The following is a 15,410-nucleotide window of genomic DNA, read 5'->3' on the forward strand; positions in this document are numbered from 1 at the left end:
AACAGCACTAGAAATCTGGTTCTTTTAGAAAACAATAGCAATTTATGAAACATTTTTGCCACTCACATTTCCAGAGGAAAATTAACCCCCAGCCCACATGCCCTAGGTTTTTAATTAGTCATTATATACCCAATCATATACATGGTGACCTATCAAAAGCATATATGCTAAATACTTATGCATTATAACATTTAATATTCATTTTTGTTAATACAGTATTTAGATTTTTGCCCCTCTCAGCACTTTCTAAATTTCTCCCTAACCTGTTCAGATGGGCACAAAGTCTTGGTGAAATAAATACCTTGTGGCAGTCAGAGGAACAGTTCACAAAGACTGCAAGTAACAAAAGCATTTGAATAACCAGAGCTGTCTCACATGCCAAACCTTTTCCTAGCTGTATTTAGGATAAAGGATATTTGGCTTGCAGAGGCGCAGTCTAGCTGATACAATGTACCTTCTCAAGAATATCCGAACAATATCCAGAATGCTTGGCACGGGATCGTCTCTGAGAATTGAGAATTTATGTACATTGCAAAAGCAGCAAGTCTGCGCGCATCATCAGTTCCTTTCAGACACAGACTGCTGGACTGGACAGACCTCTGGTCGGACCCAGGACAGCCAGTCGCATGTTCTTTTGCTCACTTTATCTTCAAATACTACAGCATTACAATTTCTCCGCAGCACTCTTCACTCATTCACCAAAGCGCCAACCATTTGGCTCCAGTCAAGCTCCCTTCAAAAGGAAGTCAGAAGAAGAGCTGGAACAGCTATTCCGGTGTAAAGGTCAGCCGACAACACGGAAAATTGAAGGGCACAGCCCATTTTGGAAGGCAAAGCTCCAGACTGCGAGGACAACCAAGGAACTGAGGGGCAGGCTCCGGTTACCCTCTCTAGCAAAGGAAATCGCAGGCATCACCAAGATTTAGTTCGAGCTTGGCCTTTTGGTTGCTGCAGCACTGGAATTCTCAAAGCCATTTAAGAGATTTAGGTGCATACGTCCCACCGATTGCAGTAGAGACAAAGGGTTAAAATTCTCCAAAAGTTTAAAAATCCCAGCATAGACGTAGGACTGGCTTTACTACCACTGTGCTGGAACTTGGCAACAGTTTAAGAGGACACATCAACACTAAACAACAGTTTGGAACAGGAAGAGAAGATGAATATCTAATCCGATTGAAACTCCAGAGGAAATATCACGCAGGCTGACTGGAATGGACCCAGGAGTCTCACGCTAACAGCTCTGGTCTTACGAAAAGTTCTCCTCTGCTCGGGGTCTCTCACTATCAGTCATCAACACCGCACGTCAGCATCTGGAAGCAGCACTGCATTTTTAGTAGCCAGAACCTCACTCTTACAGCACAACTAAAAAGATCGGTCATGTATCTTTTAAAATCAAAACCAGTCTGTTAATATGGTCGGTCAGGGATGTTTGGGAGGAGTTGGAGGTTCAAAACAATTTTTTTTGTTTCTCTTATACAAAATGCATGAAACAGAAGTCTTCCAAAACATAAAGGCTTCCTACATAGGATACAAGTAGTGGGAGCATTGCCTTGTTACTTCAAAAGCAAAAATAAGTAAGTATCTAAAGTCTTTCCACCCAAAAGTCCCAGGAGACTTCGAATTTCCCGGTTATCTAGGAAAAACCATTTACACAAATGCTGTTTCCCAACACACAAGCTATAAATCGCCTCCAACTTCTGTGCAAGGACTTCCCAAAAACTGAACCACCAGAAAACTGGGAAGCCAGCCAAAACCTTAAAGAGCAGTTGATCACGATTCCCACACCAAAGCTGTTACATATGAAGTCTGTGGTGTCTCGGCGTTCTTCCTGAAGGCTGTTCTCATGCAGATACAGTAGAATGTGAAGAAACCAGTCTCTCCTAGCCTGTGCCCATGGAAAAAAATGCTAATGCACTGAAGTAGGGAGAAGCTCCCACATAGAAGAAACTGCGCTGGTGAATGGCTGCACACACAGACTTCAGATGTTCATCTTGGCAAAGTTACCGATGCAGGGAGTAGATTCTTTCGGGGAAAGAAGTTGGCTTTTGAACTTCCCATGATTCATTTCTTAGCATGGCTCCCTCCTAAATCTTTATGGGCAAATTTTAACAGTCCTGTCCTGACTTTTACTCCTACAAGCTGCAAGATGCAGAGGCACTTCAGCCTGGCCTAAGTCCAAGTTGGTGGGTTTTTATTTATTTTTTTAATAGTCTGTCTAGTTTTTAGCTACATCAGTTTTCTGATCCAGATCATTGCCATGAAGACTAATGCTGGGGCAAGGGAGGCAGCAGGAACAAACATCTGGGGCTAGAAGAGTTGGATGGGATTTCCCTTTTGCTGACAGCTGATGCTTATTTCGGTATGAAGTGACCATGTAACAGCTTCCTTGTTTGCTTCTGCGACTCCTTCTCAAGACGCCACCACAAACTGCATCTATTCCGTTGCTTGTGAAACTATCCTAGTTTCACGGTATCTAAGAAATATCTCCTATGCAGCTTTAAACAGCTTTTGAATGCGTCTACCTGGGCGGAGCATCTTCCCCCAGCGCCCAACATGCGTGCCGGCTATCAGCCGCTCTGCACTCTGAAGACCAGCCGGACTCTGTCCCGGCATCGATGTTCTCCTCGGTGCAATATGTGACCACTGAGTTTTCATGGAGGTACCAGCGGGAGAGAGGGAGCAGAAGTACATTTCATACTCTGGGTATTTTACTACTTTTCCAGAGCAATATGTCTTTTTAAGAAATAGAAGACTCCGAAAGAGAAATGGCCTAGCATAGGAAATTTGGGGATTCAAAAGAAAGTAGCTGTTAGTGTTCAGGAGTGCTTGGTTCCACAGCTTTTGTTTATTCACTTAAGAAACAGAATATGCCTATATTCCCTTTTCCCAAATTCCCACTGGTCCTCTCTGCCACATCAGCTCATGCCACACTTTAAAAAAATCCCATTTAAATCTCATAAATTGTTTTTCAGAACGAGGTAGGGAATAAAACCTTGGCAGTGTCCAGACACAGGCGCAGGCATGGTTCGGCGACGCTGCCGCCGGCTGACGGACGGCTCCCCCTCGTGCCTTTCCCACGCAGACAATCCCTGCCCAGGAGGTGAGACTGCCTTGCACGCAGCCGTACGCACACGCTGTGTGGGCACCGATGCAGCCTTCACAGTCTCTGATGTACGAGGATGACATTTAACAAAGGACGCTTAAATCTCAGCTCCTTATTAAAATGCATTTGATAACTGTGGCAATATTATGCGTGGTTCTATCAAGGTGATCCAGTCAGGGTGAGGTCTTGAGTGGCAGTGTTTTTGTTTTACTGGACACACTAAATGCTTCCTCACGTGAAAGAACCAAAACAAGTGTCAAAATATTAATGGCCACTGCCTAAGGAAGCAGAAGTTTTTGTGCTGGCAGTTCTTGGGTAAGCACGGTTAGGCGAGGCGATGAAGATAACTCCTGTCAGTCCACCTGGGCAGCCGCCTTCTGAGACAAATGCAAAACATCACCCTTTGCTTAATTTCTGCATTTTTTTTCCTGTGTCTAAGCATCTAACCAATGGGAAACTCTTTGCCCTCAAGATTTCAGGGGTCCGTGAATGCAGAAATATATGAAATAAATCAAAGGGGATAGGTGTATGTTTAATCTGGATAGCCCCTTAGTGGAGCTATTTGTGAGTAACACTGCAACGATTGCATACTGAGATTAGGCATTGCACTTCTTTCCACAGAAAATCCCTAAAAAAGTGGTCTGTTTTAAACCAGGGACCTTTGCAGCTTTCTGAAGAGAAAAAGTTGGCCCAAGTTATGTTTGGATTATTCCAAAAATGACCAATCCCAGCAGGACTTCACTAAGCTTAGCTGGGCACTTTCTATTTAGACCCCACTGTCAAGGTCCAAAAAAAGATCTGCACTTAATAAACCTTCTTTATAGTAAAGATTCAAACCCTGGGGCTTCACTTTCCTTCTATATATGCATATATCATTTTGACCCACAGGAGAATTTTTATGCAGCTTGAATGTCTTCAACTACAATAGAGCACACACTTTCCAATACTCTTGACAAAGCCAAAGCCATTTTTTCATAACCCACTTTCTTCTCAAGTCACAAATCCCACTCAGAAACGCTATCAATTGGACACATAATAATAAACAGCCACACAACAATCTGAATAAGAAACACACCTGAAGATCTGCAAAACCAAAGCATCTAAACTGAAATACAAAAAGTCCAGTCTCAGAGAGACCCTCAATCCCTAGATTCAGTTTTATTGCCAAAATCCGCCACAGGCTTTGGAAAACAGTTGTCATAAGGGAAGAAATACGGATATTGCAGCCTAATTCACTTTTTAAGCATTGTCATTGGTATTATTTCATCAAGTTATGTAGAGGATTTAACTTCTCCCTAGACCTCTATCAGCACTTATCCAAGTAATGACAAATCTGATTTGTTACAGGAAGAAGTTGTGTGTATCTTAACCCCATAAGTATGTCTTCGGCCTGAAGAACATCTACTACCAAGCTTACAGATCTCTCTATAAAAATTGAATACATTGCACATGGCTTTTTGTTCCCACTGTATGCAGCCTATCAAGCCTGAAATGGGCTCAGTGGGATTTGTGATGAAATCCTGACTGCTCCAAAGTGAGCAAGACTTCTGTCAGGGACTTCAGGGGAGCCGTATTTCACCTCTGGAATTTACCTTGTCGTTAGGTACACACGCATGGCATTTACAATACGCTCACGTGCAATCTACCTATCTAGCTGTCAATAGCAATATTTTTAAAAGATTTTGTTGTAATTGGTATTTTATGATACATTTTTCACCACTTATCCAGAATTTTTCATTTTACGCACTACTTTGGTAGATTTAGCAGAAGCAAACCAGTGCAAGCGATTTGGATATAATGTTAGAGCTGCCCTTATTCCAAGTGATTCGGGAATTTATTTGCCATTGCACACAGGCACCAGAAGGTACTGATTGCATCCTGTGTATCTTAACATAGTGCTGTACCCAAGGGAAAGTCAAAGTTTAAGGAACACAGACTCATCCTCTGCACCAGTCACCAGTCTACAGCCCAGCAAAAGAGTCGTGGCTGCTGCCCACGCTTTTCTGAGATCAGTCTGCTAGTTTGTCTGCTACATATGCTCAAACAATGCAGGACAGAGTCTCAAAGGAATCTCATACAGCCAAAAACTGCTGTAACCTTGATCACAAAAAGTGCAACTCCACTTCAAAGAAAAGAGTTCTGCACAGTTCAGGAGAAAATCCAGATTGTGCTAAGGAAAGCTCTAAAGACACGCAGGACTCCTCATGATGGTACCGACAGCAAGCGTGTTCACCCCCAGAACCTGCGCAGGGATTTAAAAGCCAATCTAATGGGAAAGGCAAAACTTTAACCCCACTTAAGTTGCTCAGCTGCTGCAGAGGGAAATTAGCTCCTTTGCTATGCTTTGGACAGCAGCATCAGACTCAGAATTTGACTTTCTGGATCGAAACAGAACAGTGTCACCAACCACGCTCAGACCCAGAGTGTTCATCAAGGACCATAAGTGGGGCATATTTCCTCTTTCTACACTCTTCAGTAGTTCCTGTAGTTGATGTTTGTTCTCCCAGTGAGGTGGGGAATTTTCTCAGCAGAAAAGAGAGTCTTTCTCACAGGGGAAAACACCAAGAGATTAAGTTCTGGTGGCTTTAAGCTGCCCAGTGACATGAGCCTGCAAACTAATATCTGAAACAGAACTTCTGCTACCAGTCTCCGTCCTTCTTTCTCCAGGCCGTTGCCACTTTCCTCCACAACACATTGACACGTCTTCCTGCAAAGATGCAGCCTCAGCTCATGCAGAGGGCAACCAGACGGACACCTGCAGACACAGATGGCTGCATGACCATCAACAATTCTTCAGGACAAAAACTGATTCTCACTAATTGTATGGTACATAAGGTAGCTGGAACTTAACCAGGGATTTTAGGCAATAGTTGAGTACAAATGACATGACAATAATGGCCATTAGCATTTTCCCCATGTGCAGCATCTACGTTCCCGTTTCCTTGAACTAGATGATGTTTTATGGACATAAGCCTGCAAAGGGCCTTTTACCATAACTATTCCATGTTCCTTCACTCTCGGTCAGATGGCGGGAGCATTTTTTTTTTTTGGGTGCCCCTAATGTAAAATTGCCAAGAATAACTGTTGCCTCTCCTAAAATGGCAGCTGTAGCCCTGTGAAAACAGCCCCGGCGGGTTCCTTTCTGAAGTGACAGCAGGTCTTACTGACATCAAAGGCAACATGAGGTTTTTAGTGAGGGCTGTTTGTTGATTTTTTCTCCAGTGAAGTGATATTACATGGCATTTCCAACCCTCAATCCTATTAAGTGACAGAACTACCTAATAGCACTCATTAAATAACATAACTTGGTGTCAGAAATTCACTGACAGGCTCATGCAATTGAAGTGGTAGATTTATGCCCTAAAACAATGTGGTTTTGGTGTTATTGTTACTGTTTTTTTAATAAATGTCATTTATTTTAACAGGTGAAAGCATAAGACCCAGGACAGTTCATTAAAAGGTTATCACTGATCAGCACATAACCGAGTAGAAAAGTGGGTGCCTGAATTTTACGTTTAGAAGGAAGAAAGTGTTAAAAGCATGTTCATCGCTGTGCTTCTGAACCCCTTCATTTCTTTGAGATTGTTTCTTTTGTGACACCAGCCTACTCTGCAGTGTTGTCACAAGGCAGTCATATGTTGCAATAGTATTCAGGAACTTTCCATCTTTCTGTCCAAGGAGATATCCAGAATTATGCATAAATCAAAATATTCATTCCTTTTTTTTCCTTTTTTTATATTATCTCTTGCTTATGGGCCCAAAGCAAACACAGATAATAAAAACACTAAGGTCTCAAATAACCACCATCATCCCTTGCTCTCAGCTATTAACTGCACATTTTAAACCTTTAACGCAAAGTATTTATCTTGCGGAGTGAAAGACAAAGTTTGTCAGTGTTCACAGAAATAAGTTCAATGATTTCTTGCTTCTTTCTTTCTACAGCTCTTGTCCTGCTGGACCCCAAAGTGCTTTTTACAAACTGATGCACAAGTGGTAACTGCAGCTTTCCTGAGGTGGAGGTCTGGCAGTGGTTTACATCAGAACGCAAAGAGAGCATGAGGTGTAAGACAGGGAACGGCCAGCTATCTGCCTGAAATCCACCTTAACTCTCAACAGGCAAAGCTAGAATTCAGCAAATATGCTATTCTCAACAGCATTACAGCTCAAAAAACAATGTTGGGGTCTCTTGATTCACATTTAGTTTCTGAATTGTTACATACATGCAAAAAATCTTAGAAACCGGAATTTCTGTGGAACATTTGTAATAGTAAATTCTATTTCTTCCTTACAAGAGAATTCTACTTTGCAATTTGCCAGTAAACTACTTTGTTCAAAAACAATGCAGAAAACGTGCACTCTACACAGTAAGCAATTAAGTTTTACTGGTAAGTGGCTACCCTCATGAGAGATCCCACTGGAATTAACTGAGTACTCATGTGAGCAACTGCTCATCAAAATGAAAAGTAATTCACAATCTGGGCTAAAGGTCTGTAACTTGTACACACACATCCTCCCAAGGTCTGCCCCTCCACCCTGAAAATTAATGTTTTTCATTATTTCTCCACTTGCCCTTTCTTACCACCCACGCAGCAAAAATCTCTCTAGGTTATTCTATCACCTTAGGTTGTAAGAGTCAGCCCATCTCTGGAAAGACAGCAGGACATTATGGGGCTGTTTTCAGCCTTGGCTAGCATAGATCAAATTTTCATCTTCTTGATGCCGTGAGTAATCTTTCATTTTTAGCCACGGGAGGATGGTCAAGCCCATAGGCAATGGTTTAGAAAAATCCTCTCTTGTATTCTTACAGTCTCTTCTATTCTTACAGATACCAAAAGCAGCAGTATCATCGCCGGCAAATGCAGAGGCAGACCGGATCACTTCAGCAGCGGAGTCCTAAAACACATTGCTTTCAGAAATTCCCAGCCCTTGGCTGCCTTTTCACTACACTTTATCATCGATACAATGATGTAAAAGAGTGCACTGCAAATGAGATCAATTTCTCAGTTTAAAACAAGTCATCAAAAGAAAGCAGGGAGTTATTTTTAGCAGAGGGCATATAGTGATCTACTCTACACGACAGTCTCGCAAGCGATGGCAGTGAAACACCTGAAGGTGCGGTTAAACCGGACAGGCTGAACTAGCAGCCGGTTGCCGCCTCGGCCATGGTCTCATCCTTCCCTCCAGTGCTGCTGGCTCCAGTACTTGTCCGACCCTGTAGTGAACTGATTCAACTCATGACATTGGTTGAAAACTAACCGGGAGGGAAGGAGTCAATCAGCTCACAGGGTCATATGAGCACCAGCGCTGATGAGAGGGAGGGGGGAAGCTGCAGCCTGAGGAAGCAGCAAATTGCAGCATTCCTGAGGATGGAAATGAGTAGCCACAAAATTCTTAAACCAACTTCACCACTGCAACTGCAGAACGGCACCCTGCACAGCTGCTTGCTTCCTTGTGCCAGGTCGAGCCAATCTAGGGAAGTTCACGTTTTTTGTTGTCGTGATAACAAGGTCATATATAGGTATGTTCACATCAGGTTAAAACTGAATAAAGACATCAAGGAGGAGACCATGACCTGGAAAAGGACTGTCTCCATACATCCCATCCATACATGGGAACAGTAAGAGGTGTGAACTGCCACTGATACAACCAAAGCCATTTGGAGGCAAGTACAGTAACACAGCTGAGCTGGTCTAACAGCTCAATGCTGCCAAAAGGTCTGTCCCACGACCTTCTCTCCCTTCTCGTTTCCAACGCCACTCCCCATCACACGATCCTGCCCCCTCCTTTATGCTCATTTCAACATTTACCAAACCCTCACTGAGCACACTCGACCTGCTAACTGCACAGGAAATCCTCATTTTTTTTTTCCCCAGGTTAGTTTTCTGCAGGTGTAGTGAGTTGAATCTGCTCGGACAGGAGTACAAGTGCCAGAACAGCACAAGGGAAGCGGTGGGTGTGCGCAGTGAGACTTGGGGAGGAAAGCGAGGGGAACCTTCCAATTTCGTGGGATCGCAAAATAATTTAGGTGTAAAGGGACCTCTGGAGGCCATCAAGTCCAGTGACAGTGAATCACTGTCTTGGCTCTGCTCTATCACTGAAGCGAGCAGGCAGACCAGCCAGCAGCCTTCTGGATCTGTTGACAAAAACCCAACTCTCACAATTTTCCAACAACTTTTTTAATTTTTCTAATGGAACATGAATGTTGTTGCAAAAATCACTTCTTTTTGTACCCTAAAGGGATAAAATAGAATATTCTCCCTGGAAATAACAATTAGCAGTTAAATCCCTGACTATAACGCTCTAAGTAAAGGCAGAATGCTCTAAGGAATAACAAAACAATGCAAGTGAATATTTGTGCAGCAGGAAGAGTTTGGAGATGTTTACCATACAGTTTGTTCCTACTTGGCAGATTCCTAAAGAACCCATGTAAAGAGCTCTGATTATTAATAGAGTCAGATAGCATGAGACAGTATTTCTAACCTGTTTATAAATGGTTTAAAGGAAATTACAAATGCATAAAAACCAAAACGAAATTTACAGTAAAAGGGCAGAGAGCTAAATCTGTTCTTCCAGTAAGCAATATGTTATATGAAACTGAGCTGAGTACATCTGCCATCATTTTACCTGGAAAAAATCAAAGCAGGGAGGGGAGGAAAGATTTTTAGTTTGCCAGTTTTTTGCAAAAGCAAAACAAAAGGAAAAAGCCCATATATTGTATTAACCTATTGTACATATGGGTAAGTAGTTTAAGTAACACATACAATGATTTCACAATGTGCTTTGAAAAGATTCATTAATGTCTTTAGAAATATGGGAAAGTAATTTATAACACCACATAAAAAAGTAATAGAGGGCCCAATCCTGTCACCACTAACTTAAACTGGGCAGAGCTGAGCTTTCAAGACCTTCCGACAGATTTAGAACATTTTTCAACGGCCTAGTTCAGATATTAGCAATCCCCAGCCTGGCTGGCTCCCACCACATCCCCACTTGCTAAATTACTCCCTTTTCCTCTCCGCTCCTCCCCATTATAATTTAAAAGAAAAATATTTTTTATATGTTGAGCATTTGTATCTTCGGAAAGAGTGCCTGCCTTTTCTCCATTCTGACAGCTCTGAGCACTGCTAGCCATTAGCAGCCTGCAAGTCAAGAGATGCAGACCAGCCAGATATACCAAGTCAGAGCAGCCCACCCTCGACAGCATCCCTGAAACCACCAGAGTTTTGTGAACTTCCGATTTTCTGCATAATACTGCCACGAAAACCAGTGTCTCCTACACAATCAGAGGGAAATTCTTGAAATGCAAAGCAAGTTATGTTTCCAGAGCCCTTTATGATCTGAAAGAAACATTTCCCCTTTGGCTACACAATAAAAGAAACGACAAGGATGAACATACGGACTGAGAGGCTGTGTTAGGGGACCAACCGTTCTCCCCAGCAGTAACATCGAAATATGGCACATTTTACAACATGAGCCTGCACCAAAGAAAGAGCCCTTCTCTTTCTCACCCCGTCAGAACTGCAGTTCCAAGAGGCTGCTGGAAGCACCAAACCTCTGTATGTGGCACATGCAATTTCCATCATTATGCTGCAAACTGTTGCACTTTCCAAAATTCTGATGCAATTTATTTTAAAGGGGAGAAAAAAAAAACCCAACCCCAAACAAACCAATAACTTATTCTTCATCATGCAATTCCCCTGGCCAAGTCTGCATTACAGGGCACATCCATTACAATCTTCTCTGGCTTCCATCTAGAACAGACCTGACATGCTCAGATCCAAAAGCACCGCATCATGCATTAGGTAGTTAAATGCAGCAAATATAAGGGCAATGATCTAGAGTTCTCATTTACCCTCTGCTTGTCTTGCAGCATTCATTTGTCCAGGAGAATTTCTTCATTAAGTGTCTAAAACCTTTTAGTTTCTGTCAACTGATGCCACTTGTAAACTGAAGCTGAAAACTTGAAGCCGTACAAACGCAGCAGGACTCTGCCCACTCATGGACTGAAGCTCAGGAGTCCTCTAGGCTGCCTCCTTTAAAGCCAACTTTCCCTTCGCCACCAACGTGTTAAACTCTACAAGTCAGCCGAAATGAACCATAGCCTCTAAAAGATCTGGTGGTTCCTTCTGATAACCTGAACCAGGAGGACGAGCCAGCCAGATGCTGGCACACCTAGGGGTACCACAGCACCTCACACCGCTCCAGCCCCGACTCCCTCTTCTGTCCCCAGCTACCAACACAGGGCGAAGCTTCCGCCCTTCTTGGTAAAGAATCCCAGGACCTCCAGTTAAGCTTCAGTTGAGACAATCTGGACACATGCCCCATCCAGTTGTAGGACACAGATGAGAGCCTCTCCCATAGGGTTTTGAACCAGCTTTCTGGTTCATTAACTTTTGTTCCTCTACTGCATGGTTTGGTTCAGATTTAAATGCGGTGCTAGCTTCTAAGTTCAGCTCTATTGCGAAAGCCTCTATCAGTGCCTGGCAGTTCTTCATGTTTCCAAGACAGCTCATCAAGCTAATGTCTCTTCCTTCCAGTTTGACATTACCCACAAACAATACAATTTTTCCTATTCAATTTTCTTGCTACTCTTGAAAGGCTGAAACAACGGGGTAAAAAAGCTCCACCATAGTACAGTTGGACTTCAGTAGGAAAGTTTATTTCTTGTGCTTTTTATTACCTTGCTGCCATTTCCTAGCCATAAGCTGGAAATGTTAAATTATAAAAAATACAATATTAATCAACCAATTGAGTTGCCAGTTCTAATTTTGGATAGAAAAATGGACAAAGAAATAATCAAAGACCTACCAAAAAAGCAGATGGCTGGAGAGCATTTCTGGCAGTCATGCTACTCGCACATAGGACCACTTGAGTTTAACAAATTGGACAACAGAGACAGTACTGAAATGGAAATTGGGGCTCTACTCCATTCAAATTCTTCAAAATGTTTGTTTTGGATTTGTACATCTGCTGCAATTTACAACTCTAGATTAGATATAGCAAGAGAAATATTCTTGACTAGAAGAAAAACAGAATGACTAAACCATTTGCCAAATCACACAGATTGTCTCCCTGTATACAAATAATACCGACGTATAAATGGTTTCCTACATAAAACCTAGGCCTGAACGTGCCTTTTACTAACACAGCAATAAAGTTCTACCAGTAATTAGAGCACAATACACTTCCCTGACTCAAACTGCAAAACTTCTTCAAGCAAGGCCCATATCCACATGTAAACATGTCTAAGTTATATCAGCATGAAAAAGAAACCCACAGCAACTTGAGATTTCACGGGCATCTCCACGCAGCACAGAGACCTCCCGTTGCAAGTGAGACCACATCCCAAAGCTGGTTGTTCTAAAAGCATGCCCTTCACTACTAATGAGCTAAAGGGCAGTTGTTTCTAACTTTAGCCAGTTTTGAGACGATAAGGCATAGTGCAATACCTCCTATTCGATCAGGGAGGGCAAATCACTAAAACAATGTTAGTTATATCAGTACAAAGGCACACAGGTAGTAGATGACACCAAAAAAGGAAGAAAAAAGACTCACTCCATCAGTCTTGCTGTAAGAAATCAGTTGCCTAAGTGTTTAACAGAAATAACATGAAGGCCTTTGTCAGTGAGATGCTAGTTGCAGCTTAAAGTAAATGTATGGCCAAATATGACGTCATCTACCACAACCAAAAATTAAGACGAAAGTTCTGCCGGTCTCAGGGACCAGTCACTCACCAGGGAACCAGGGGTTTTATATGCACGCCTTCCTGAAGAATCCAAAAATAACATTTTTCCATAGAGCAGAAATTCCTGTAGTGTTCACACTTTTCATTTCAGTAATGTTGCAATCCAAAGTGCCAGCCCTCTGTAATGAGGTAATCCGACAATGTAATTTGTAGTATTTTATTCTGTCAAAATTGATCTTAGTATTTCTATAGCAACTAGATCAAAACAAAAGATGGAGCAGACAGAATAAGTCTCTCCCTGCCACCACCCAGATTTTTATATAAATATATATGTATATATATAAAGCATTACACATACATAAAGTTAATGTTCATGATTCATCATTAAACAACGCTAGAAAAACAGCACTGGAGAAATAGCAGCACAGTAGGATAACATTTAAAAAAAGAAATGCTAGCAAATGTGTAAACTGACATCAATAAAATATAAAAAAAGTAATTGTTCAATTATCAAACACCTGTGAACAGAGTATCTCTTTCCCAGAACAGAGTATGTCTTTCCCATTAAATCCATTCAGGAAAAGGTATTTTTCATTTCTGGTTGGGTTAGATGGAAGTGAATACTGGCTGTGTTGACATGAGGTGAAGAATACAACATCTTCCCCCCCAAGAAAATCACATTTTAACCATTACTGTTAACATGTTAATGTTTAAGACAGCTTGACTGCCATTTAGCTACCTAAGCTTAGTTTTGGAAGTGCTGTCTGCAATAGTCTTGCAAATGTCTGTCAGTTTATTTTAGTGCCCTTGTAGGAGCTGAGCTGAGTCCAGATGCTGTGATTACAAAACACCTAGGGAAACTCTGGATGTGGAACCCAATGGCATTTCCAGTCAATCAATGTGATTAATAGCAACACCACCCAGACCCTTTGTTTTGAAACAAAGATTGATCTGTTACAATGGTGGGATAAAAAGCTTGGGTTACCTACAGACCTCTTCTTCTTAACATCAGAGTAGCTCCTGAACATTTCTTAGGAGATCTCAGTTAAATCCTGAACAGAGATTGCCAAACACACACCGCATGCACACGTCCACCTGCAAGCTTCACATGTAAGCATGCAAATCCCAAACCAGCCACACAGTTCCTAACCTGGGCTTTAAGGAGAGGACGAACCTCTCCTAACACATGAGATGTACCTGCTTCTAGAAATCCGTGCACTGACCAAGAACAATTTTCTGACTGCTGCATCACTGACTACTGTGTCAATTTTCTGACTGCTAGCGTCCCTTACAGCCTCTAGGATAAAAACAGGCGACAGTTTTAGACAAGTCCCTGAAATGGTTGGGAGGGAATTTCTGAGAACGGCACGTCAGCTGGGAAGCGGATGATATACTCACTTTTGTTGTGCTGTATCGCTGCAGGTCCAGCCGTGGTTTTGCTGCTGGCTGCCATCGATGGAGCTCACCACGTACCTGCTTCCCACGCGCGCTGCAACAGCCGTGGTAAGGGACTGTGGCTGGAAGGCACTTTGTCTCCTAGGCCAACTGCTACTGCTTGTTAAGAAAAAGAGAGCATGTTAAGTTAGAGAAATACTGGTCATTTAAAAGAAACAAACACTCTTAAAAGCAGGATATTTCTTTGATCCCAAGCTCTCCTGCTAGAAAACAGAATTTCCCCATCAGTTTAAGAAGAGGAGTATGATGGACAAAAAATTCTTGGTGAATACAGGAATAAAATTGTGTGCATGCATAATTTGAAGCATAGGAATGTTTCCACGGATTACTCACCTTCCTAAAATGAAACACACTCAAGTCTTTCACCTGAGTAAAGACCCTGACCCCATGAAGCACTCTTCCACTTGATAGCAATTCCCTTGAGTAATGACACTGAAGAATTCAATGCTGGCAGAGGCTGAACTATATATTCATCCTGAACTTACAGATGCTTCTGTAATAACTTCTGTCCATACAAGGTCTTGTAATATTGGCATTTCAAAGCTTATCTTACAACTGACGCAGACTTTGGCATGTCTTCAGATGTAGATACTTATAAAAATGTACGCAATGAGTCATTACCTTTTTTTTAACTTCAAAAATCATTGATCTGCTGCTACAGCAGGAGATGCAAAATCCTTATTTAGGCAAGAGTATTTAAGAAGTATAAAAATAAATGAAACTGTGGATTTCTTCCTAATTATCACCAGGTTCTGACTGCCAGAGAAGATGTACCTTTTCCATGTGAAACCCCTCATTACCCCTTCCTTCCAATAAAGGCAATCAACGTTGAACTTAAAAGTTCCCGTCTGCATCCAGTTTACAGGCTTTACCATCCTGCCCTTTGAAATGGAGTCTTGTACAAGGAAATTGGAGATAAAAAAGATTTAAAAATAAAAACAGTATTTATGTCTCCCAAATGGGAAGTTTGGAGCAGCAAGGGCAGGAAACGGACTGGTATTTAAGCTGATTACCCAAGCAAAGTCCTCTGCCTTTTCAGCAGTGCCACGGTCCCTCAGTAAAACCATTTAAATTAATTGGAGTTGGGGGCAGGGGGAGGGGGGGGGAAGATGTCAAATTTTATCTGGAGTGTTAGTGATGGCTGGCTGGAGAGGAGCCTTCAGGCCT

The sequence above is a fragment of the Pelecanus crispus genome, chromosome 7 (genome assembly GCF_030463565.1).
Source record: "Pelecanus crispus isolate bPelCri1 chromosome 7, bPelCri1.pri, whole genome shotgun sequence".
Lineage (NCBI taxonomy): Eukaryota > Metazoa > Chordata > Aves > Pelecaniformes > Pelecanidae > Pelecanus > Pelecanus crispus.